This window comes from Acomys russatus, chromosome 15, assembly GCF_903995435.1.
Source record: "Acomys russatus chromosome 15, mAcoRus1.1, whole genome shotgun sequence".
Lineage (NCBI taxonomy): Eukaryota > Metazoa > Chordata > Mammalia > Rodentia > Muridae > Acomys > Acomys russatus.
Window position 1 is genome coordinate 19373074 of NC_067151.1, and position 27401 is coordinate 19400474.

The following is a 27401-nucleotide window of genomic DNA, read 5'->3' on the forward strand; positions in this document are numbered from 1 at the left end:
AATTGCTGACCGCCCCCCACGAGAATTTTCAGCCCTTAAATATGTAAGAGATTAGTAAATCATAAGCCTCTTAATTTGTTTTTTGTTTGTTTGCTTCCTTTCTTATTTTTCACTTTTAATTAAAATATAATTATATCATTTCCTCGTCCTTTTCCTCAGTCCAGCCCTTCTTAAGTGCCCTTTCATTACCAAATTTTTATCTTTTTTTTTTCTTTTCACGTATATGTATTGTGTGTGCGATATGCATATTTATGCATCAATATGTAAATGTAATCCACTGGGTCCATTTTTGTTGTTAGTATGTATATGGCTTCAGAGTGACCATCCCTGGGAGAGGCTAAGTCCCCCTCTTTCATCAGTCATGCTGCCCATGCTCTTTGTCTTGGGGTGGACCCTCTGAATTTCCTTGTTTGGGTCTTGTTTGTGCAGAGGTTTCTAAGAGAGGCAGCCTCACATCAGACTTTCCGATTCCCGGGTTCTTGCAGTCTTTCTGCCCTCTCTCAGTTTTAGACTTTGCAACATGATCCTCGGAGTGTGAAGATACCAAGTGTGGTATGCAAACAGCAGAAATGACTAATGTAACCGACCTCTTCATAAACACTTATTTTATCCAGAAGACACGTCTCATCAAAACTGTTGAACTGACAGACGGTTGACAGCATCAAACACTGGAGCGCTGCTCAGAAAGGAGTTTCTTGTCTCTGCCTCAGCTCTCTCATAAGAGTGAGTTTAGAGGTTAACCGGTGGTATAACCTTACTTGAGTAAACACAGAGGTCATATTCTGGAACATTCAGGAAGTCGGTGTGCAAGCAGGTGACAGATTGCAGCTTCAACTTGTGACTGCTGATGACCAGACCAGATGTGCTTTTCTCAGCCCAGTGTCCTCAGAAGATGTGGGGCCATAAGTGAGCCCAGGGGACTGAAGCTGACCTAAGTCCCGCTGAGCAGCTGTCTGGGGAGCGTGGAGCTGCCAAGCTGATGGATGGATGGGGTTGCCTCCAGCTGTTTGAGCAAAACCTCTCCAGCTGCTGTTAGAGACAAGGGACAGGGACCACAGGCACGTTTATTTAGGAGGAGAAGGTAGAGGAAGCAAAATGGCTTCTTCACGGGAGGTCTCTACTTCTTTCTGAATTTCTTTTCCAGTTCTCCTCACTGCCTAGCACAGGCTGAAGCCTGATAAAGAGAGAGAGAGGCCAAGGGCCTCCACTCTCCAGCCTGCCCTTTACGAAGGACTCTCCAGCCTGCCCTTCATGAAGGACTCTCCAGCCTGTCCTTCACTCTCATAGACCCTCAAGCCCTAGGAGAACACTAGGGCTTAAAACTCACTTCTCGGAGGGTTAGAAAACCGACATAAGGACAATGGAACTTCAACTTCATGTGTGAGAAACTGCCCCACTCTGCTGCAGGAGGAGAAACTGAGAGCCACAGCCATGGCTGTGGAAAGGGTCTGTCAGGAAAGCGCCTGCCTGGCAATCAGGAAGTCTGGGTTTCATCCCCGTCTCCCTCAGAACCTGTATAAAAAGCTGGGCGTGGTGACATGCACTTGTAATCTGGCTCTGAGAAGGTCCCTGGCGCTCACTGGCCAGCCAGCCTAGCCTACTTAGTGAATTCAAGGCTGATGAGGGGCTGTGGGGAAAAAAAAGAGGCAGATGGCACCTGTACAAGAGTGGGAGGTTATTTTTTTCTTTTTTTCTAAATATATTTTATTAATTTATTCGTATTACATCTCAATTGTTATCCTATCCCTTGTATCCTCCCATTCCTCCCTCCCTCCCATTTTCCCCTTACTCCCCTCCCCTATGACTGTGACTGAGGGGGACCTCCTCCCTCTGTATATGCTCATAGGGTATCAAGTCTCTTCTTGGTAGTCTGCTATCCTTCCTCTGAGTGCCACCAGGCCTCCCCATCCAGGGGACGTGGTCAATCTACGGCCATGCCACCCTGAATACACCCGATCTTGTCTGATCTTGGAAGCTAAGCAGGGTCGAGCCTGGTTAGTACTTGGATGGGAGTGGGAGGTTATTTAGTGGACCAAGGGCAACTTGCCTATGGCTACACTCCTGAAGAACGTGATACCCTCTGACCTGGGCCACACACGAAAAGCAGACGTGGAAGTAGGAGAGGGCTCGCCGAAAAGGCTCCACATGAAGGGGTGGGGTAAGAAAATAAATGGCGGTAACAATGAACACAATTTGTTATAGTATGAAACTGTCACCCAATAAAAATAAAAATTCTGAGGTGGACAGTGTCTGAAGAGCAACACCCAAGGTTGTCCTCCAATGTCTAAAAACATGCACATAAGCACACATGCCCTTGCCACACATATGGGTGCCTAAAAACACAGAGAAACACACACGCGCATGCAAGCATGCACGCGTACATGCACTAAGTATCAAAATTCTTGGGAAAGGAACTCTAGAGGTCACACAGATGAGAAAACCCCTAATTTAAAAAACGAAATATACAAATTATTTTTTACTGAGATTGGATTTTGGATGCTCCATTTTAATGGCTTCTCTACAGTGCATTGACGGGAGGGGCAACAGAAACTTGCTGCAGGCACAACTGGAGTGCAACATAGCTAACCCTGGAACTTGGGGTCTTGGGGTCTTCGCGGAGCACTCTGTCCCATATGGAAGATCTCCCATGAACACCCCGGAAATCTTCCAATGTTGCAGATGGAAACAGGGACCAGGTGTTCTTAATTATTTTTCTCACTTCTCCATTGAGATGCTATTCGTAAACTTCTAATGGGATATGTATTTCAGCTTAATTCTTAAAGGAGGAGATTCAGGAGAAGCTGATTATAAGCAAAACTCTATAAACAATGCAGTTTCTACACACGACTTCATTAGCATTCTCTGCTTGTGTGCCAAACAAAGATTTTTGCACCCCCCAAAAAACCCAACTCACTTGACACATAAGAGAAAGCAGCAAGCCTCTGGCTTCGTGAGCCTGGTCCGTGGCTATTTATAAATGGAGTAGGATAGCAAATCACCAGGGTATGTCGGGGGGGGGGGGAGCGTGAGTAACACACTTATTATATTTCATGTGTCATGTACTATCTCAGCATTTACAGAGCCCACAGGAGGAGTTTCTTGATATTTCCTCTCAGTTACAGCCAGATGGTAAAATTATAGTTTTTCTGGTTCATAGAGAAGTGTGGCCTTTGTACAGAAAGGGTGTGGGGCTCCTAACAGACGGAGTGAGCACGTTAACAAGAACGAGGGATTCTCATCCTGTTTTCTCCTCAGGCCCACTGCAGCACTCCGCTTGGACCATCTGCAACACCCTGGTCCACATCAGTACTTGGAGTGGCTATCATGTGACACATGCAGAAAAGATATTTGAGGTGAAGTGACATTCACTGTGATGGGGGGATGCACCCCACAGCGGGAAGGGTTCAGGCACAGGGGTTTCTGGGAATTTTGTCCCTGTGGTAATTCATTACTATAAAACTATCTCTTACTTCCAAAAAGACTGGAACAGAATTAGTAACACACACTGAGGTCACTTAAGACTGCTCTCCTACTGTGTGTTCAGCCTGTTTGTTTACCCTGCCTTTAAGAGAACAGTGTCACAAGCAACCTCACAGACAGGAAAGTGAAAGGCACGGGGAGAGTGGAAGACAACATTCGAATCTAGACTCACTCTGACCAAATGACACCACAAAGAAATGCATTGATGTCTGCCCTAATGCTATATCAACAAATTATTGGAGACTCTGATTTTTATTATCAGTGCATTAAGACTGGACACAGGTGACGGTCTATTTGTTAGCCACACTGGCTTCTTTGCAAAAATCAGTTCACTGTTGTTTGATTGGTTTTTTTTGTTGTTGTTGTTGTTTGTTTTTGTTTCTGCTTTTGTTTTTAACTTTTTTTATACACATAACATTTGACAGTAAAAATAAAAGTTAAACATAAAAGTATAGCCCACTAGTTCATATCTGATCTCCACTAGGATGATGCTAGAATTACTTGAATGGTATTTTTATTTCCAAACCATGAACCCACAGAACGAGGAGCCCAGAGCACAGTAAGGTAGAAATCAGAGGTGCCAACTAAGTTTTGGAGTAAATCAGGCAGTATAACAACTGACTTAAAAACAGGAAAACTCAGGGGTTGGTGCCACCAGACTGAAACTGGGGAGTTGTCAGGACTCAAAATGACAGGATTGGCACCTGGTCCTTATAAGAAGCAGTCAGGCCTCCAGATGTGTCCGTCACCACAGCGCAGGATGACAGACGGAGAACCAATGGGAGTCACTGTGCACGACCCAGAGCCCCAGGGCTGGGTGAAATTTCAGATGCTGAGGAAGGAGACAACTTAGACACTTCCTGACTTGACCCCCTAGGGTGCTGGCAGTGAGCCACACAGCCCTTGACAGGAAAGGACTGATTTCTGTCCAAGAAAACTGGCTGAATGCAAAGAAAAGGCTCAGATACTCAGAGGTGCAAAACCTATCAATAAACAGACTCTTCTGGCACACATCTACTCACACACGTACACTACACATGTACACACACACAGACATAAAAATATATGCCACACATATGTACATACACATACATACACATACATAGGCACACACACAAGCACCCACAGAGAGAGAAACGCAAAGATATATCACACACACATGTACACACACACATACATATGCACATGTATACACAATCATACACACTACACATGTACACACATACCCACACGTACATACACATACATACAAAACCAAAGATAAACCATATACACATATATGTACATACACACATGCATATACACATGCACACATGCATGCACAAATACAAATACATGCATGCACCCAAAAACAAATATACTTTTGCAAATACATACACAGAAACACAAAGATAAACTATACATACACAAACATTTATATATATACATATACACAAATACAAAAACATGCCTGCACTCACATAAAAATACACATTTGCACACATACACACATGCACAGAAATACAAAGATATATCATACACATGCATACACTTGTACATACACACATATATATACATAAATATAAAAACACGCATGTACTAACAAATACATATTTGCACATACATCATACATGCCCACACTTATGCAAACACACACATGCACAGACATACTCACAAAAGTACATACACATATACCATATACACAGACACACTTGTTCTCTATACACTCACAAACATACACGTATACACATAGAGAGAGCTTTTAATCAACACTTTAAGCCTTTTATCAAATATTTGAAGAAAACCCTTTGGCATGGAGATTGTCACAAAAGTAAAAATAAATAAGTAAAAATGGAGTTCAGAAGACAGAGTGACTATGGAGAACAAAATAAAATCTCAAAAACTGAGCTTGGTAGATTTAAATTCATGAAACAGGAACAGAATGCAATAAAAAGGAAACATTTAAGAAAAAGACTCCTGAATAATTAAAAATGATAAGATGACAGAAATAAAATATAAATTTTTAGATTTAAAAATTCTGAGAAAAAGTCATCCACTTAGGCTGAAGATGTGGCTCAGGGCTAAACACTTACCCAGTGTGCATGGGGCTATGGGTTTGACCCAGCATCATAGGTAAAAAGTGCAGAGGATAGTGAGAAACTCCATAAAGGGGAAGAGAAAAGAGTATAAAAGCCTCCAAAGGAAAGGAAAGCAGCCTTGGAAAGCCAGCAGACCTGGCAGCAGCCTCGGTCTCTAGAAGAAAATGTCTCACTGTCTTTAAACTCTAACAGCAATCTGTAGGACATTAGTGAACAGAAACACAGGACACCAGGCCTGTGGAAGACAAAGACAGGAGCCAGTCTGCCCTAACACAGGAGGAAGGAATGTTCCAGAAAGGATGGTCCCATGGGGGTGGGGCATGGGTCTCAAAGCTGCCTGCTGTGTCTGAGCACATAGAGATGAAATTCACACTTCTGGCCTTAAGCCTGATGATAAATTGGTTACAATTCACACATACACACACACACACACACACACACACACACACACACATGCACACAGAGAGAGAGACAGAGAGAGAGAGAGAGATTTAATGTTAAATTCTCATATTAAAAGTGCTCAAATTCACACATCATTAGGAAATTGCAAATTAGTCCCCACCGTAAGTTACCACTTGACACCTAGTAGAGCAGCTGAAACCCAGAGCTTGGGGACTGTAACGGTTGGCAGGGGTGTGGGCCCTGGTAGCCATCACTCACCACTGACAGAAATGCAGAGTGGCATGGCTGCTGAGGAGGCTGGCTTAGCAGTTTAATCTTACCAGAGGACTCAGCAAATCTTGCTTCCTGATATTTACACCAAATGAATTGAAAACATATGTTCATACAAAGACCTGTGTGTAGACATTTATAGAAGACATTTATAGAAACTGCCAAAGTCTGGAAGTAGCCAAGGTGTGCATCAGGGTGAACAGATAAGAACACTATGGAACACTCAGACAGTGGGTGTTATTTAGTTTTGAGGAAAAAAGAGCTACAAGGCATAAAACTATCCTCAGGATGGCTGGAGAGATAGATGGCTCAGCAAGTAATTGCACTTGCTTTGCAAACCTGACCTGACCTTGGTCTCCAGGTCCCACATAAAGAGTTGGATAAGGTGAGGTACGTGTGCAATCACAGCACTCCCACAGCAAGGTGGGAGGCAGAGACAGACTCCACAAAGAGCTCAAGGCCAGCTAGCCTGGAGTGTGCCACTCACAGCGCAAACAACGGGGACCCTGTTTCAAGGTGGAGGGCAAGAAGTGACTTCTGAAAATTGTTCTCTGATCTACACAAGCCCAACACGGCAGGAACATGCCCACAACACACACACACACACACACACACAAGCACACATGCACACATGCATGCATGCCCATGACCTAAATATGAAACAAAAATGAATCTGACCAAAGACAAGAAAGAAATATACACTAGAAACTGAAGGACATTGTTGAGAGAAACTAATGGGGAAAACTGTGGAAATGTACTGTTGATGGTCACAAAAATTAATGTGATTAAGCCTTAACTTCCTAAATTAATTAGATAAACTTCCTAGTTAATAGATGAACTAACCCAAATTTTTAAAACTCCTAACAAATTTCCTACAGCTGTTGACAAGCTGATTGTAAAAGTTACGGAACATGCAAAGGAACTTGTACAGCTACAATTTTTAAAAAACTAAAGTTAAAGTTCTAACATGCCCTGGGATCGACAGTCAGCATGCTGTCTCGGCCCTGGCTGGCCACAGAGAGCAAGGGGCCCAGCAGGTCTCTAATGCACACCACCACAGATAGCAGGAAAGGAGGGTACCTGGACTGTGCTGGCTTTCCGGCCTCAGATGTCACTCATCTTTCCCACCATGGAAAAATTTATCCCAGAACCCACTGCCTAACAGCACGAAAAGGTGGGGGAACTGTGTACACACCCACCCCTGCCGCTCCCTAAGTGAGAACAAAGCCTGAAAACCCCCTCTTTTTTGAGTGTTCACCAGTCTGGTGTAACCTAGGCTGGACCTCAAGCTCTCTACATAGCCAGGAATGAGCATGAAGTCCTGACCTCCTGCTCCTGCATCCCTAGTGTCTTTTTATTCCCTGTTAGTGATGGAGCTGAGGACCTTGTTAACACTATGAAAGCACTCCACCAACTGAGCTACACCCTTTTTAACTTTTTATTGGTTCTTTCTGAATTTCACATCATGCAACCCAATTCCACTCATTTTCCCCTCCCCTCTTTCCTGCCTCCATACTTGTAACCTTTCCCCAAACAGAGGGGAAAATCTTGCTGTAGAAGCTGTAGTGTGTACAGTGTGTCTCACAGTGTACCCTCTTGTTCACAATGTTTTGCTTGCAAATGCTCATTACAATGAGTCTTTGATCTGCTTCAAAGCCTCTGGCTTCTGCAACACCATCAATACTGGATCCTCACTGTGACTCCTCTTAGGTATCCTATTGTATCCCAGTGTCAACAATTAATAAATGGGACCTCATAAAACTGAAAAGCTTCTGTAAGGCAAAGGACATTGTCAACAAAACAAAAGGACAGCCTACAGACTAGAAGAAGATCTTCAGCAACTCTACATTTGACTGAGGGCTACTATCCAAAATATATAAAGAGCTCAAGAAAATAAACACCACCAAACCAAATAATCCTATTTAAAAATAGGGTACAGAATTAAACAGAGAATTCTCAACAGAGGAATATAGAATGGCTGAGAAACACTTAAAGAAATACTCAACATCCCTAGTCATCAGGGAAATGCAAATCAAGATGACTCTGAGATCCCATCTTATACTTGTCAGAATGGCTAAGATCAAAAACTCAAGTGACAACGCATGCTGATGAGGATGTGGAGAAAGGGGAACATTCCTCCATTCCTGGAGGGAGTGCAAACATGTACAGCCACTTTGGAAATCAATCTGGTGCTTTTTCTGAATAGTTCCACCTCAAGACCCATCTATACCACTCCTGGGCATATACCCAAAAGATGCTCCACCAGACAACAAGGACATTTGCTCAACTATGTTCACAGCAGCTTTATTCATAATAACCAGAATCCAGAAACAACCTAGATGTCCCTCAACTGAAGAATGGATAAACTGTGGTACATTTACACAGTGGAATACTACTCAGCTATTAAAAACAAGGAAATCTTGAGATTTTCAGGTAAATGGATGGAGCTAGAAAAGATCATCCTGAGTGAGGTAACCCAGACCCAGACAGACATGTATGGTATATACTCACTTATAAGCAGATATTAGCCAAATAATATAGGATAACCATACTATGATACACAGACCTAAAGAAACTAAATAAGAAGGAGGGCCCTGGGAAGAATGCTTAATTCTCATTCAAAAGGGCAAATAGACTAGACCCTGGAAGCAGTTGAAGAGAAAGAACGGGAAGGGAACCTACCATAGAGGGCCTCTGAAAGATTCCACCCGGCAGGAGATCCAGGCAGATGCTGAGACACACAGCCAAACTCTGGGGTGGAGCACAGGGAGTGTCATGGAAGAGTTCAGGAATAGAGGGACCTGGAGGGGTCAGGAGCTCCACAAGGAGAACAATGGAGCCAACAAATCCTGGCAGAGAAGGGGGATGCTGCAGAGACTAATGCCCCAACCAATGATCATGCATGGTGTGGACCAAGACCCTCTGCTCAGATGTAGTAGGTAGGCAGTAGTCCTATAATATGGGGAGTGGGGACTACTTCTGACATGGATGCTGGCCCCTCATGTTCATCACCTCCCCCTGACGTGGCTACAGAGGAAGAAGATACAGGTTGTACAGATGAGATTTGATAGGTTGAGGTCAGATGTTAGGGGAGGAGGGCTCCCCCTTTCTGAGGACTAGGGGAGGGAGAGAGAGGGTATGAGGGAGGGAGGGTGGGATTGGGAGGTGACAAGGGAGCAGGCTACAATCAGAATGTAAAGCGAACAAATTAAAAATTTTTTAATTTAAAAAACAAAACAAAAAGAAACTGCTATAAATTCACTTAATGAGAGTCATACATAAGATGGAAGCTATCTGAAATGAAGTGTGTTTCTGTGGAAAACGACACACAAGTGTGGCCTGGGCTCAGAAGAGAAAGGTGGAAGGCCAGTAAGCTGAGGGGAGCCGAGGAAGGCTCTCACTCACAACCTCTATCGTGTCTGTATGCCATTAAAGGCAAAGACATTTGTTTCCTCAGAGTAAACTGAGGCATCTTCTAGAATGGAGCCTTACGAGCTATTTTTACGGGATGCTCAGCTGTGCTTACTGGGTTCCTTCAGGAAGAGAATGAGGGGGACTAATATTTGGAGAGATCAATGAGGACTTGTCTCCTCTTGTCGTTCAAGCCCTTGAGGAACATACACAAGAAGCCATTGCTCTCACATCATCCTTGGTTTTAATGCAGCTAACTGTAACAGAGTTGACTGTAAGGACCACATCTAACAAGAGGCTTCCACCTGGGCTAGAAATGTGACCATCCCCAGAAAAAGAGCTAGATGTAAGACAATAAAAAAGATTGCTCTCAGAGGACATCTATGTTGGGTTAATAATCCACTTATAAGTGAATATATACCATGCTTGACTTTCTGGATCTGGATCTCAGGATGATCTTTTCTAGTTCCATCCTGCAAATTTCAAGATTTCCTTGTTTTTGATAGCTGACTAGTATTCCATTGTGTAAATGTACCACAGTTTCTTTGTGCGTTCTTCGGTTGCGAGAAATCTAAGCTATTTTCAGATTCTGGACTGAGATTTGATCGCTCCCCCTTGGTGGGGAGGCCCTGTGTGAACACAAAGGAGGGGGAATGCAGACTGTCCAGATAAGGCCTGATAGGCTGTGATCAGAGAGTGGGGGAGGAGGACCGCACTTGTCAGAGGTCTAGGGGAGGGGAGTAGATCAAAAGAGGGAGGGCAGGACGATAAGAGCGAGGGGATTACAATCTGCATGTATTGTAAATAAATTACAATTTAAAAAAGAAAAGAAAAAGATTGCTACCCTTTGGTAACTGTGATAGGAGGTAGCTCCATGGTGAAACTATAAGCTGGTTGAGTAAACGTGAGAACAAAGAGAACTTAGTGTAATTACTGTCTAGCAGACCCACCAAGATGTCAGAGAGTAGCAAACAGCAGCTCTACTTAATAGTTGTCAAGGTCAACAGCTAGCAAGGCAAGTCAAAGGTTGATGGGGGTATAGCCAGGCAGGACCACCCTCCCACCTCAGTCAGTAGCACATAAATCCCTTGGCTCAACTAGGAAGAGGTTCAGAGAATCAACCTGTCTCTGAAGCTACCTCAGTCTTGGCCAGGTTCTGCACTAAGACCCGAGGACACTGAGACCAACGGGGTTTCCCTCTGCGGAGCCTCCTCCAGAACCAGGCTTCAGAGCTCTGCTTTCCACCATGGACTCTTAACCATTCGTTTTTAAGCTTTCTCTCTATAATAGAAAGGTCATCTTTAAATCTCACCCTCATTTTAGAGCACCCTGCTCTCAAGAGACCTAACTCACTGCCAGCGATGAGAATTAACCCTTCAAGGACTCTACTCCCATGACTGACTTGCGACCAACCAGGTCCTTCCTCTTAAAGGTTCCACCACCTCCTTTAGAGGTCAAGCTTTCCAGCATACTACTGTTCAAACTACCTTTATCCTAAAAATATTCACTCTTTTTCTGTGGTCTCAAGCATACTGGTCATTTGATTCCTGTGTATCTAAAAATGCTATGATGATCTCAATATATGACTGGTTTCCAGGATAAAATGTAAATTTCCACCTGTGGTAGTTAGTTTTAACTGTCACCTTGACAGGGTTTATTTACCTAGGAAGGGAGACTTGATAAGGGATTGTCTAAATTAGCTTAGTAACCCTGCCAAATTAAAGGGATGGTCATGGTTATGCTAATTAATGTGGGAAGACTCACCCATTACAGGAGGTATCACTCCCTACACAGAGGGTCTTAAACTATGAAAGAGTGAGGAAAGGAAATTGAGTGAAAATATGTACATATTACTCCACTGTGTTCTGCTTTTAACTGTGAATATTATAACGTGACCAATTCTTTCAAGTACCTATCACTGTGATGTCTGTACTAGGCAGACATACGAGATAAAATAAGCCCTTTCTTCCCTAAGGGTATTTTAAGACAGCAAAAAGAAAATGAAACCAATGCATTGCCCAAATGACACTGAACAGTCTTCTTCTTGACTAGCAATATAGACTCAGCTGATAAAGATATATCCAGTGAAAAAAACTAATATCTTCACTTACGATAAGGAAAATGTCTTTTAAATTTTTCAGAAAGAGGAGGAAAACAGAAGAGGATAAGAAGCGGGGAGACGTGCAAGGAGGTGTGTTGGTTGGTTTCGGTCAACTCGTCACAAACTTAGACATCCCTGAGAAGAAGAATCCTCAACTGAGGCATTGCCTCCCGTCGGATTGGCCAGTGGGCATGTTTATGAAGCATTTTTTTTCATTAATGATTGTTATGGGAGGGCCCAGCTCATTATGGGTGCTGTCTTCCCTGGCTATGCCAGTCTAAGCTACATAAGGAAGTAGGCTGAGTAAGTCATGGGGAGGAAGTGAGGAAGCAGGGGTCCTCCACGCCGTCTGCTTCATTTCTTGCCTCCAGGTTCCTGCCTCACTTGAGGTCCTGCCCTGACTTTCACTAGTCATGGACTGTTACCTGTGAGCCAAACAGGCCTTTTCCTCCCGAGTTCCTTCTGATCAGTGTTGTACTGCGGCCATAGAGCAGCTAACTGGGACAGAGACTGAAGAAAAGCCGGAAGAGGAGAAGGTGGCCGAGGGAGAAGAAGAGGAAAATAAAGGGAGGAAGTCATCTATGAAAACCCTGGACTATGAAAACATCCTCTGATACTCCTCCTCAATGCAGGAGAACCATGTGGAGCACATGAAGTCTATCAATGACTTTGGGTTGCTGCTTTCCAGTCACTGTCTGTCACTGATCAAAGCCCAAGCACCTGCTACCATTCACTGCTAATCTTCTATAAGAGAGAGTTGCAACCAGCTTTCATGCCACGTCACTGTGAAAGCTCAGAAAGTGAGAGGCTTTATATGCGGACAGAAACCTTCACTCTGGGTGAAAATTAAGTGCGTAATTAAAATGATCTTCCACAGGGTTTGTCTGTAACACTCATCGTTCTGAAGAGGGGTGTTGTGTACTCCAACACCTACAGTGTGAAAGATAACCTCTCCACTCTAAAAATATTTCCATCCAGCTGTAAGGATGACATCATCTTAAAAAGAGCTCATGGTGTGACTCTCCATTTAAATAAAATATAACCTAACTTTAAACAGGATGGTTCCATCATTCTTTTAATTTTATACTACGGACCTGAATGACACATATTCGACTTCCTAGTAAAGTTACTTTAAAGATAAAGGCAATTAGTTATTGACCAAGTCCTTGCATGGCCCTCAGGGATGCGATCTCACCAGGGTCAGCAAAGGAATAAAGAAATGACAGGCACACAGAGAGACTGAAAACTCAGGAGGGCTGGGCTCTCTGATTGAGAAGCCACAGCACCCCAGGAGCTCAGCGTGTTATATACAGTTGAATAGGGAGTTGGGAATAGTGCACACAGCTGAACAAGGAGGCAGAATAACTACATTCAGATAACCTAAAAATCATCATCAATGTGACTAACCCATCAAAACATCAGAAGGGAGTGGCCTATCTGAAGCAGAGGACGCAATAGGTTTCTTGGGACAATCCACTTCATTAGCCCTGTCTCATGCATATCGTCCCTGTTTTTGGTATTAAAAAGACAAAACGACACAAAAACTATAGTTCCACACCTGTAGGTCATCTCTGATAGCGTCTACAAGTCCTTAAATACATCTAGCAAAAATGCGTCTTATAAATCTCAGAAAAAGAGTATATATTTTAGAATCAGAAACGTGGGGTTCAAATCCGTATTATCCCACATATTAACTTTGAAATTGTTATCAAGCATCTCTGTCTCGTTCTCTCCCTCCCTCCCTCCCTCCCTCTCCCTCCCTCCCTCCCTTCCTCCTCCTCGTCCTCCTCCTCCTCCTCCTCCTCCTCCTCCTCCTCCTTCTTCTTCTTCTTCTTCTTCTTCTTCTTTTCTCTCTCTCTCTCTCTCTCTCTCTCTCTCTCTCTCTCTCTCTCTCTCTCTCTTTCTCTCTCTCTCTCCCTCCCTCTCTCTCTCTCTGAGTCTCCATTTTCTTTCTTTCTTGTATAACAGCATGTGATATAAATACCTACCTGGAAAAGTACATTTGGAGAACTCATGCAAAAATATAAGGTACATGATACATACAGAGTTGAGATGCGATTTTTTTCCAAGTTATAAAGGTTCAGCTTTATTTCACGGTTCTTAGAAATACCAAGATAAATTAAAAAGGGAAACTACAGTAGACTGGCTCCAAAATCCTCCCTCGGTATCCCCTTCCTGAGGCGCTGAAGAGTGCGAGTGCGTTTGCCCTGGAAGCAGAGACTCTGGGGAGCTGCTGTGTGGTTGCCTTCCCACTAGGAGGGAAGGACGTGGATTCCAACCATGACCTATGTGCAGGTCCCTGGTTGGAGGTTCATGCCCCGTCCTAAAGCAAACACATGAAAGCGATTAGACATCGAAATTCCAGGCAGGCTCCTCTTAGCAGGGGATATCGCTGTGGCCAAGAAAACCTGGTTTACCGCAGAGCACGTTCTGCGGAGGATGTAAAATCACATCAGCAAGTCTGTTCAACACCGCATCTTGGCAAAAGAATGCAACCTGGGTGTTCGACTGGTCACGTGCGTGTCCGCACTTTCAGTATGACTGTGTCTGCTCTAGAAGTTTAAAGTTGAAGACTAAGAAGATCCTACATGGTGCGGGTAAGAGGACCAATAACAAAGTGCTAGTTATTTATTCGGAGGAGAAATGCAGTGATTCCAGGATCTGAATCACAAGCACTTGGTACCTGAAATATTTGCTTCTCGCTTACAACTCTGTAAACTTTCACCTTTCATCTACTTTAACAAAACTTGTTAATGTAATTCACAAGGCCTTCAGAGCCGTCGTCTACTACATCTCAAGACCTCATACTTAAATTCATCTGAAGATCCTGTTATTTATTTTCATAAACTGAAGGGAATAAAATGGTCACTTCCTTTGGCCTTCTTAAGCCTGTAACAACAGATGAATTTAGCAAGAGAAAAACAAGCAGGTTTATAAGAAAGTATCTTACTGAGGGTTTATTGCTGTAAGAGACACCATGGCCACAGCAGCGCCTAGAAAGGAAAATGTTTAAATGAGGGAAGAAGAGCTCCTACTTCTGCTATTTTCCCTCGCCTTTGAAGGCTTTCATAACCCTACTTTCTGTTAGCAATGTGATAGTTCACAAGGACTGTCAACTTGACAGCATACAGCATTGCCTAGGAGACAAGCCTCCAGGCATGCTGGGAGGGAAGTTCTAGACTTCAGTTATTGAGATGGGAAGGTACGCCATCCTTGTGGGTGATGTCATTCCATGAGCTGAGGAGGAAGTGTGCTGAGCCACAGCTTCCGTCTCTCTGCTTCCTGACTGAGAATGTGAGCAGCAGCAGCAGCCTCAGGCCCCTGCCACCACTGTGCCTTCACCACCAGCACAGACCGTGCCCTCAGACCACGAGCCACAATAAGCCCCTCCTTCTTTGAGTTGTTTTTGCTCAGTCTTTAGTCACCACAGTCAAGAAAATAACTAAGATGACGATTTATCTACTTACATCTGTAGAGTTTACAACATCATGCTCTCCAAACTTGACAAATGCCCTTCTCAGTGTTTTTTATGGTTTTTTTGTGTTTTTTATTAATTTATTCAGATTACATCTCAACTGTTACCCCATCCCTTGTATCCTCCCATTCCTCCCTCCCTCCTGCTTTCACCCTATTCCCCTCCCCTATGTCTGTGACCGAGGGGGACCTCCTTCCCCACTATATGATCACAGGCTATCAAGTCTCATCTTGGTAGCCTGCTTATTCTTTCTTTGAGTGCCACCAGGCCTCCCCACCAAGGGGAAGTTGTCAAATATGGGGCACCAGAGTTCATGTCAGAGTCAGTCCCCACTCTCCACATAACTGTGGAGAATGTCCTGTGTATTAGCTAGATCAGTGAAGGGGCTCGATGTTTACTACTTGTGTTGTCCTTGGTTAGTGCCATAGTTTGAGCAGACACCCCAGGCCCTGATCCCCCTATCATGATGTTCTTCTTGTAGGTTTCTAGGACCCTCTGTATCCTATTTCCCCATTCTCCTATATTTCTCTCACTTAGAGTCCCAGTAGGATGTCCTCACATCTATCCCAATCTCCTGGTAAATGAAGACTGTCATGGTGCATGCCTTTTGGGCTACTACCCAATTATAAGTGAGTATATACCATGTGAGTCTTTCTGCTTCTGAGTTAACTCACTCAGTATGATCATTTCTAGTTCCATCTATTTGTCCACAAATTTTGGGATCTCCTTGTTTTTAATAACTGAGTAGCATTCCATAGTGTAAGGTGGCCCACGCCTTTAATCCCAGCACTATATTGGCAGCGCACGCACATGTGGTGGTCAGAGGACAGCATGGCTCTGTCCTGCCCCTGTGTAAGTCCTGGGCACTGAGCAAGGGTTGCCAGCCTGAGCTGCAGTGTCTTTCAGCACTGAGCTGTCCTCCTGCCCCTCCTTCCCTCCACTGCCTTCAAATAAAGAGAAAACAGCGGTGAACAGATCTAGAAAGTAGAGCACTGTTTCTCTTTAAAAATAAAAAAGTGGGGGTTTTTTTGGTTGTTGTTGGAAAACAATTGTGATGGATCCTAATTTAAGCAAGACCAATTTTCTAATTTCTGTAAGAAAATTTGAGCATGGCTTCAGCTTATTGTTTTCAGTTGGTTCCGAAGAATGCGGCTCTGCTCTTAATAAAGAGTCCAGGACACGTGAAGCCAGATCCTTGCCAAAAAATGCAACCTCAAGTTGGATCCTGACCAACTTTATAAAATCTAGTTGCAAGAAGCAGCGTTATGAAAAGAACATACAATCCACTCATTCCTCGAATCAAAAGTTTCCAATTGACTTCCTGCATACTAAGATTGGGAGATTTTTATTTTTATTATTTTCGGAGTCAGGGTTTCTCTGTGTAGCATTGGGCATCCTGGACTTGCTTTAGTAGATCAGGCTGGCCTCGAACTCTTTGTGATCCGATTGCCTCTGCCTCTCTGAGTGCTGGGATTAAAGGCCACCACACCCAGCTAAAATTTGGAGATCTTAAGCTGCAATACCTAGCACAGCTCTTACCTCAAAAGCAAAGATCCTAGATTAAAGAGAATTAATGGCAGTATCTTTGAATAAGGAAGCTGCACGTTTGGTTAATTTAACAATTAGCACTGAGGAGCATGTGTTTACTATAAGCATCCATCAGAGGACGGTTACCATAGTTACAGTGCGTTTTCCATGTGTGTTTGTTCAATTAGTTCCATGATTGTTGCAACCTAGCTCAGCACTCCAAGGAGGAGGAGTTCTTCGTATCAGAAACCATACCCTCTTGGGTAACCAGTGGAGTCATTGAAAGAATCAGGAAGAAAATATTTAAATTCCTAGAATCAATTGAAAATCAAACATGACTTACCAGAACCTTTGGAGTACAGCCTAGGAAGTTGGATGAGGTAAAGTTATAACTACATGCGCTTGCGTTTAAAGATCAAAAGGAATGGGGATTTTGTAGGCTTTTTGTTTTGTTTTGCCTTTTTTTTTTTCTTATTAGTCTTTTGTTTGTTTTGATTTGGTTTTGTTTGTTTGTTTGTTTGTTTGTTTGTTTGTTTGTTTTGAGAGAGACCAAGAGAGAAAGCATAAAGGGATGTGGGGAGAATCTGGGAGGTATTGGGGGAGTAAAAAATGTGATCAAAATATATTGTATGAAAAAAACAATGAGAATTTTTCAAAAGAATAAAAATCAGAAGATTCAAATAACTGACACAGTCAAAAGTCCTAGAAAAACAAGAGCAATCCAAATTTGGAATCAATAACAGCAAGAAATAATGAAAACCATGGCAGAGATTAATGAAATGGAGAAAGAGAGCAATACATAGACTCGATCAAAGAGTTGGTTCTTTGAAAAAAAGAAGAAGAAGAAGAAAGTTGACGAGCCCTTAGATAAACTAACTAGAACAAAGAGGAGACCCAAATGAATAAAACTAAGGGCAAAAGAGTTGAGGTCAGTGCATCTCCCAGTAAAGTACAGAGAACCAATGGAGACACCTTGAAAATCATAACTTCAGAGCAGGGCTATCATAACAAACAGACAAAATTTTCTAGGCATACATGACCTACCAAAATTAAATCAAGATGACACAGAAAACTCAAATAGTTCACTAGTCACCAGTGGGATTGAAGCAGAGATTTTTATAAGAAAAACGCGCGCTCACGTGTGCACACACACACACACACACACACACACACACACACAGCCCCAGCCCCAACAGATGCATTGTTAGGTTCTACCAAACCACTAAGGCTGCACCAACACTCCTCAAACTGTTTTATAAAATGGGACAGGAACAAACACCCCAAGACCCATGCTATGAAGCCAACATTACCCTGGTACCAATACTGGATCATGACACAAAGAAGCGAGCAGAGGAGGAGGGAACTCCCACCTCCCCGATTGAGACAGATGTAAACATTCCCAAGAAAACCCCGAGAACCCACATTCAAGCGTGCATTAAGAAGATGCACTAAGAATGACCAATTTGGTTTCACTCCAGAGATGCAAGACTGATTGGACATATATATGCAAATCAAAAAGTGTAGTTCAGAACATGAATGGGCTTAAGGAGAGAAATTATATGATCATTTCAATCAGTGAAGTAAAGGCCCTTGACAAAGTTCAATGTATCTTTATGATAAATTCCCTGGAGAAACTAGTAGTTTTGTGCCTATGTACTACAAACCTATAGCTAACATTATACTAAATAAGGAAAAATGGAGTGTTTCCTCTATAATATGAAATGGAATAAGGGTGGACCACTGTTTCTACTCTTCCTCAAAAATAATGCTTGATCTTTTAGAGCAGTGATGATAGAAATAAAGGGAGTGAAAACAGAAAAAGGAGAAGTCAAAAATCCCTGCTTACAGATGTCACGAGCCTGTAATTAAAGCTAAAAGGCTGTGTCAGAAAAGTCTTAGACCTGATAAACAGTTTCAGCAAAGTAGTAAAATACAAAATCAATAAATAAAATTCAATAGCTTTACTACATACCAATAATGACCTTGCCAAGAAGGAATCACCAGGGATTATGGAGACTCCCACTCATGATAGCTTTATGGGGGCCGGGGGAGCAACCCAGGAGTAAATATGATCAAGAAGAAAGGTGAAAGTTACTACAATAAATATTTAAGACATTAATTAATGAAATATAATGAAAAATATTCTATCAGCAAATTATCATCAAGCCAAAAAGTGAGCTCATTCACAGGACAGAAAGCGCTCAGAGGAGAGCTGCAAATGGTCAATAAGTATGTGAGGAGGAGTTCAAATTCCTTAGCTGCCAAGAATATGCAAATTAAAACTACTTTGAGAACCCATTGCATACAAGTCAGAAAACAAATGACAATAATGCAGGTGAGGAAGTTGGGAAAGAGGAACTCTTATTTTCTTTGGTAACTTGTATTATTATTTAACTGTGTGCATGGGGTGTACAGGAGTGCACTGCCAGCAGAGGTCAGATCTCCTGTAGCCGAAGTTATCCGGAGTAATGAGCCACCGAGTGGGTGCTGGGAACTGAACCCAGCTCTTCTGGAAGAACATCACATGCTTTTAGTCACTGGGCCATCACCCCAGGCCCTTTTTTTCTGTTTTTTGATTAATTGTTTAGACTGGAAAAAGTGAGTTTTCAAGGTGGCAAATCATACATCTATTTCATTTTTCTTTGTTCTTATTCATTTCCCTCTCCCACTGTCAGCCTGTTACCTCACTAAAATATGAACATATTAATGGTGGAGAGATGGCTCAGCAGTTAAGAGCACTGGCTGCCCTTACCAAGGACCCAAGTTCCATTCCCAGCACTTACATGGTGATTCACAACCTTCTGTAACTCCAGTTCCAGAATATCCAGTGACCTTTTTGGCCTCTGTGGGCACTGCATGTATGTGGTACACAAATATACATGCAGGGGAAATCACACACACAAAATAAGTAAAATCTCAAAAATAAATAGATAGATAGATAGATAGATAGATAGATAGATAGATAGATAAAGACATACTTGAATTTCTCTTCTCATGTTGCCCAAAGAAAGAATCTTTTATCATCGGAGACAAAGAGGCCACTCTAAGAGGAGTGTACATTAGCCAACTAACTAAAACAACTTTATCTATTAGTACTTTTCCTAAATATTTCCTAGTCACTTTATAAAACTTATTGTCCCTTGACAATTCCTCCTTGTTTTGGACACACAAACTCCCAAGTCAATACCCTTAGAAATTCACTTTGACTTCATGCCTTTGAATCCACTTTTCTACGAACTCCTATTTATACATAAAGATTAAAAAATGTCTTCCTGCCAGCATTGTGGTGTACACTTTTAATCCCAGCACTCAGGAGGCCAAACAAGCAGATCCCTGAGTTCGAAACCAGCCTGGTCTTCAGAGAGAGTTGTAGGCCAGCAAGGGCTACAAAGAGAAACCCTGTCTCAAAAAGCGAAAATAAATAACTAAATAAGTAAGTTTGTATTCTATTTCTACTACTAATGTTCATCAGTTAACTTCTCAGAATCTCAGTCTCTGGTCCTAAGAGAGCAAAAGAACGGTGGGTGACTCAGCTCGCCTCCTTCACCTACACAGGCAAGATCCATGTCTCCTGTGAAGAATGAAACTATTTTACTCTCCTTCCTAGGGTTCGTGGCTGGGCCCCGGAACAGCAGACAGAGAAATACACACATTCATTCAGTGTCAGTTTTTCATGACACGGTCTTTGTATGGAAATGAAAAGACCTGAGTAATTTTACACTGGGTTTGATAAAGAAGGTTAGTGACGAAGGAATACGGTAAAATGCACACAGTGCTGTCTAGTGGCAGGAAGCTGGGACACTTGGGAAAGCCAGCTGGTTTGGGTTCTTTGCTTTTAGAGATAAAGATGTTCCTTTCCTCTAGGCATAAGAAGAACCTGCCTGTCAGAATGTCCAAGTCACCCAGGCAGCCAGAGAGAGTTGTAAACAAGGCAAGAACACATTCAGCCCTCCTCTAGCTGCCTACAGTCACATTACAGGAGCCACACATGCATGGAACCACATGTGAATGGGGCTGCACATGCACAGAGACACATGCATGGAGACACACATGCACAGAAACACACATGCATGGAGACACACATGCATGGAACAATACATGCATGGAGACACACATGCATGGAGACACACATGCATGGAGACACACATGAACAGATCCTCATTGCTTCACCCAAGGAAAGAGTGACCACTGTCACATAGCTTACATTACATATGCCCGACTCCTCTGACTCTGCTTCCTCACATGCAGGATCTCCCCTTCCTCAGAAACCTATAAAATTAGACGTTTTAGTTTGTCTAGTAAGAACTGCAGTTCTTCAGCCCCATTCTTACCCTCATGATAACCTCTTGCCTGAAAGACACAAGACTCAGTACCTCCCCCTCCCCCTTCCTAAAAATCTAACATCCCATTTGAAGATTTTATGATCTACTTTGGGCAAAAAGAGTGGCATGTAGGGTCTCTGTTACCTCCATGGCCACCAGAGGAACAAGCCATAGGAGACAAGACGATAGTTTGGTTCAATATGACTAATAGATCGCATTGGTTCAAACATCAAAGTCCGACCCCAGGGAGTTTATTTTAGACATATTTAAACACACCATGAGTTGGTGAAAATTTTCCTGATGATAATTAATTCAATCCCATGTGGGCAATTATGCTTAATCCATGACTACATTGAAACCCTCTGTAAAGTACAGGTTACACATTTCATAAAGATGGGTTCTACAGATTGACAGCATGTGACACCCTACATGAAAATAGGTTCTGTAGATTGACAAGCTCATGAGAACCATCTCGGGGAGGATCCAGTGTGGTCTTAGCCACACAGATAGTGCAAAGGCTACCAGGCTATTAGCCACCCTCCGGGTGGATGACAGGTTATGCTCTCCTTCCTTTGAAGGACCAGTCTTATGTGCTTGGCATTCCCTCTTCCCTTCACGCTTGTCTGTGACCACAGGAACCTCAGCGCCTCCCACAGTGGGGAGAAGTCAGGAAGACCTTTCTTCACATGCGTTCTCAGGTTCCTTCCACTTTACATACTCTGTGTGACAAGGTGTTTTGTTTCAAGTAGCGTGCCCTGAGCATTCCTTTGGCCAAACATGTGCTTGCCCCTTCTCTACATACCTGAATCTCTTGGGCTTAAGTATCATAAAGCTGGGGACAATGGCATCCATCTCTGTCCTCGGTTTTTCCACAGTGCCTGCCATATATAATAGACAAGTCACCAACTTCAGAGGAATGTGCAAAGGGATCAAAGTTTCTGATTTAGCCCCCATGCTTTCTGTCCACCAGAGAGGGCTTGGCCTGGCTGGCTTAGTTTCCCTACCACTTGGCCCATTGAAATAAGCTCAGTTTTTCAGAAAAGGCTGGGTTTAAGATAGAGACAGACAAGAAAGGTGAGATGAAAAGGAGGGGCAGTAAGAAAGCCTTGGGAAGGGGCGGGGCTTGGCATGCAGCTCAGGAGTAGAGCAGAAACCTTGCATTTGTGAGACCCCATAAGACAGGAGTACATGTGAGGGGTGTGAGAAGTGTAAGATAGGCAGGGCATCAGTGTGCTGAGAAGAAAGCCAGGCACAAGGGCACTTCTGGATGTGGCTAAAACTCCCAATTTACGTTGCTTTCAGAGTATTTTAGAGGAGCAAAGCAGGAATTACTAGTCAGTTCCTTTTGGTGGCTAAACTGTACCTCATTAACAGTGCTTTTCTAGTACTGGGCCTTATGGGGCATGGGAATTTATTTGGACTACACACGAAGCGCGCATTCACATACCAAGTCAAGGGAGCATCTTCCAGCAGAGACCTGTGTTTCAGGCTACTTCATGGGAACCCTCCTTAAGCATGATCAGGAGCTTTGGGTGCTTGGCCTAACCTGTTGCTGTTTCGTGAGTCTGGGGATGTCTGATTAGGCAGGGGCTCAGGTCTCTGTACAAGACAATCTGCCTTAGAGAAATGAAGGGTGAGATGGGTGCAGAAAAATGGAGTTTTTCAAAGGGTACGGTGAGAGACAGCCCAGGCAGCTCTCTCTATTATCTTAAGACCCTAACAAGAGAGCTGCTACAACAAACACAGGGAAGAAAATTAAACCGTTTTCCCAAGGGACGTGTGTGAGAACACAGCCTCTAAAGCAGCCCTTACTACATACCCAGCTGAAGAAACACAGCCATGTGGCGCAGTTTGTTTCTGAGGGGCAGGGTCTACTGCAGACTGTACAACTGTCCTTGATGCCTCAACTTCTCAGCTCTGAGAGCATCAGGCTATGGTAACAATGGGCAGCAGGCTCTGGACACATTCTCAGAGAGTGGCTTTAAGCATACGCTGATCGTATGCCTGTAGTGCGCATGACTGCAAGGTTGCAGGAGGCAAGCGGTGTGACTTTGGGTGCACTCACTGATGCTGGCACATCGGATAGCACAGACCTCTCTTTCCTCCTCCTCCTCCTCCTCCTCCTCCTCCCTCTCCTCCTCCCCCCTCCTCCTTCCTCATCTTCTTTTTTATTTATTTATTTATTTATTTTTGCCTTTAAAAACATGACCAAGTGTGGTTCATCATGGACAATATGCAAGAATGTAATGTTATAGCTCAGCTGCGGCTCAGGCCACAGCACTTTATGACAGCTCTTCCCCTTCCATGAATACCAATGGGCACTCTACTGAGGCACTATGACTTTCTAGGGCCAGGATCTCTCATCTGGAAAGAGAATTTACGTCAAAGAGGGTATTGTTGTCCACACACCCTGGCCCCAATCCCTTCCCTGTCTCCTGCCTTGGAACCAGAGAGCCTGGCTGCAGGCTTGTAATGTGAGGCCTCCCTCAGCTTCAGAGAGGTATAAGAAGAAAGCTGACTTCATTCCATGACTCCTGGTGCTGGGGTCTGAGCCTTCCTTGGCACCCTGGCCATCCTGTTGCTTGAAATAGGAGATTTTGTTTGCTTTAGTCCTTGTTCAGATCTCCAGATACAAAAGGACTGAAAGGTCCCTGTTGACATCACAAAGAAACAGGAAAATGTCCAAGTATCTTAGCCAAATAAACCCCCATAGTCATCAATGTATCAGGTTGTAGTGTGCTGTGCTGCGTTCTCTGTAGTGCACGCCAATCCACAAGTCAGAACAGGAGCAGCTTTGACTGCCATATCAGCATCCCACATCAGCATCCCACATCAGCATCCCACTGACCATGGGCCACCACGGGGAGAAACTCCCTGTGTCCTGATGCCTACAAAGGTCACTTCCTGGCCTCAAGACCTTTGCATCTGCCTCTACTGTACGGCGTCTTCTCCGACTTCTGCCAGATTCCAAGAACGTCCTGTGACACCATCTTGAGCTCAGAGGGCTAAGAGGGGCCAAGGCTTTGTCACGTGTTGTGCCTAATGGACAAATTCTATTTCATTTTAAAGTGGATTTGAAGCAGTTAATCTATTTGTGGTTTGAAACCTGAGGTTATCCTGTTAGGGACGGGGAGGAAATACCACTTTCCCTGAAGCTGCACAACTGTGGAAGTGTCCCTCCAAACCCCACAGTCTGACGTGGGTTGAGAGCTTATCCCAGGAGTGTGCGCTGGGACCACAACTCACTGTTTATAAAGAGTGAAAAAAGAGAGACTTCACAGGAGCTGCCGTACCCTGTCCTCAGTGTTTCATGGAATCTTTGCTGTTATTTCTTCTCATCCAAAAAAAATTTTTTCAACTTACATCCTACATTGCTGCTATTTTGCATTTTTATACCATATATATCCAAAAGATCTAATGTAGGGCTATTGAGGTGTCTCCATGGCTAGAGCACAGAGTACCTGGGTTCAGTTCCCAGCAGCCACATCAAGGCTCATAAGCATCTGTAACTTCCGTTCCAGGAGACCCAACTCCCTCTTCCAGCCTCCTCCTACACCAGGCAAGCATATGCACACATACAAACAATGGAGGCTAACCCTCACATGCAGAAAATAAGAATAAATCGTTTTAAAGATGATAGAATATAGAGAACAGAGCTATTGCGTTTTGTTAGCAACAAAAAGTATACATTCTTCAAATAGTAGTTTATAGCCACAGTGCCTTTGGACCTCACTGGTATGTGAATTAAGAACATACAAGCTCAGTTAGAGTCCCTAAATCAAAGGTAGATAACCAGTCAAAACTGGCTCTCAAGAGCCTAAAAACAAGAAAATTGCCCAGACTTCTTTTTTTTTTAAACTTCTCATTCTACATAAAATTGTAATTTTATATAGAATTCTCTTTCCACTTCTAGGAAATCCAACATAAAACAAGAAAATATTCGAAGCCACAGGTTTCGCTTTTTTGTTTTGTTTTCTCTCTCTCTCTCTCTCTCTCTCTCTCTCTCTCTCTCTCTCTCTCTCTCTCTCTCTCTCTCTCGCTCTCTCTCTTTTCTTCTCAGAATTTCTCTACGCTCTTCTAAAAAGATTTATCTTGACTCCCACAGCCACAGGAATCTGAAACTTGATCTGCTTCGGGTGGCCCATGAAGTAAAGTCTTCTAAACACCGCTGGACAGATGCTGCAGCAGGGAAAGGTAACGCCCGTCACCCTTTCTAATTAGCAAGCAGCTCCTCTCCGTCGCCGGCCTTGCAACTGGACACAGGTACGGTGATAAATGTGAGATGTGGAGATTTGAGCTGTGGTCAGACATTACACAGGTGTCCTTCATAAATGTCAGGGACCAAATTGACTGTTCCTCGGAGGTTGGAGTCTTCAGGACTAAAGCACCAGACACATTCATCACGGTGGCAGGCTGGATGCCACAGCCCCGGAGCAGAGCCAAGCCAAGCGTGCCTGCTTCCGTTAAGATCTCACAGCACGTGCAGTAATCACGGGCTCTGAAATGGAAGAGCCGAGCTTCGATGTAGAGCAACACTACGGCAAGTGAAATCACAGACGCCTGACTGAGCTTACGGAAGCCCAGCATAGAAGAACAGCAGCCATTTTCTCGGGACTTTTCTACAGCGAAAGGAAATCAAATTATTCCAGGAGGGAAATATGCTGTGGTTTTCTTTTCCGGGGAAAACATAATTTGCTCTCTCTTATTATGTTTGACTGGGGTTAGGATTTGACATTTGTTGCCAGCCTGTCTGCTATTGGCATCCTGAATGAGCCTTTAAATAATGGCAAGTTAAAATCCTGAGCGGACACAGAAAACCCCAAAGGTTTTCTTTTTCAACCTAATATGAATCATTCATTTCAGTAGCTTGAGACGTTTCTGTATAAACACACTCAGAAGAATTAATGATGCTATGTATAACATGAGCCATTTAAAACTTCATCTTCTTCATTAGGAAGTCTGGCTTTTAGGGGGCTGGAGAGATGCTTGGCCATTAAGACCACTTGCTAATCCTACAGAGGGCCCCAGATCACTTCCCAAGACCCACATAGCACAGCTCACAGCTGCCTGCAGCTCTAGCTCCAGGGAGCCCACAGTTCCACTCTGGCCTCTGCGGGCACTGCTTACACATGGAGCACATACATAAATATTTTTTTAAAAAGAAGGTCTAGCCTTTAACCTGAACCTAAGCAAACGTTTAAGGATTCCAGTGTTCCCCTGTTTCTGCACTGACTCTACACATTACCATCACGTGTAATGTTTTCCGACCAAACTCTTAGTTTTGGAACTTGTCATTCATTGAAATCATTTATCAAAGGTGCTGAGGAGATGGCTCGATAGTTAAGAGCACTTGCTGCGCTTGCCAAGGATCTGAGTTCAATTCCCAGAACCCACTTGGTGACTTACAACCATCCATAACTCCAGTTCCGGGGGATACGGCACCTTCTGGACTCCATGGGTCCTAGGCATGCATATGGTGCACATAACTACATAAAGGCAAACATTTATATGCATAAAATAAATCCTTAAAAATCATCAAGAGCATCCACTAGGAAACAAGGAAGTGTATGCTAATATAGAAATTCTATAACTTAAACTAAGATACTACAACAAAGACCCCAAAAAGCAATGATTCAAACAAGATGAATTTTTATTTTTTCTTCCATGAAACAACTCAGAAATATATGCTCATCCTGTACATGTACACACATATATATAACCACGGAAGAAGCAGATCCCTCTGATCTTTACATCCCGTGTCCCCTACACACAACTGGGACTAAGTCAGGAAAAGCAGGGAAACGGAACTATAAGAAAGCAAGCAACTTCCTAAGTGCTCAGTCACTTGGTCACATCCTTTTTGGAAAGACCGCATAGTCTTGTTGGAGGTTGGTCTGGTGCTATGTATTCTAATGCTAAATAGTGGTCCCCAAGATTGCTACCCAGATGAGCACGTTCTCACGTACACAAGTGATGTGCAAACTTTGCTCGTCAGTATTCTCGGACTGTTTAAATAAAATTGCTGACAGCCTATAGCTGGGCGGAGAGAAGTGAGTGGTGCTTAGGTTCCCTGGGCTTGGGATCAGAGATGGGCCATGAAGTCAGGAGGAAAAGACATAGCAGGAGAGGAAGCCGGAGAGGAAGAAGTCTCAGTGGGGCAGTAAGGACCATGAGCACGTGGCCATGAGGGCCAGCCTAACAGAACACAGTGTAGTTTCCTCACCAAACTACATTTTCCTGTCTCCTGGCCCTACTGTCTCCTCTGTCTAAACGTAGGTCTGGGTAAATGTCTCAAGGGATGAGCATCCCATCCTCTGACAGTCAGCCTGGATGAA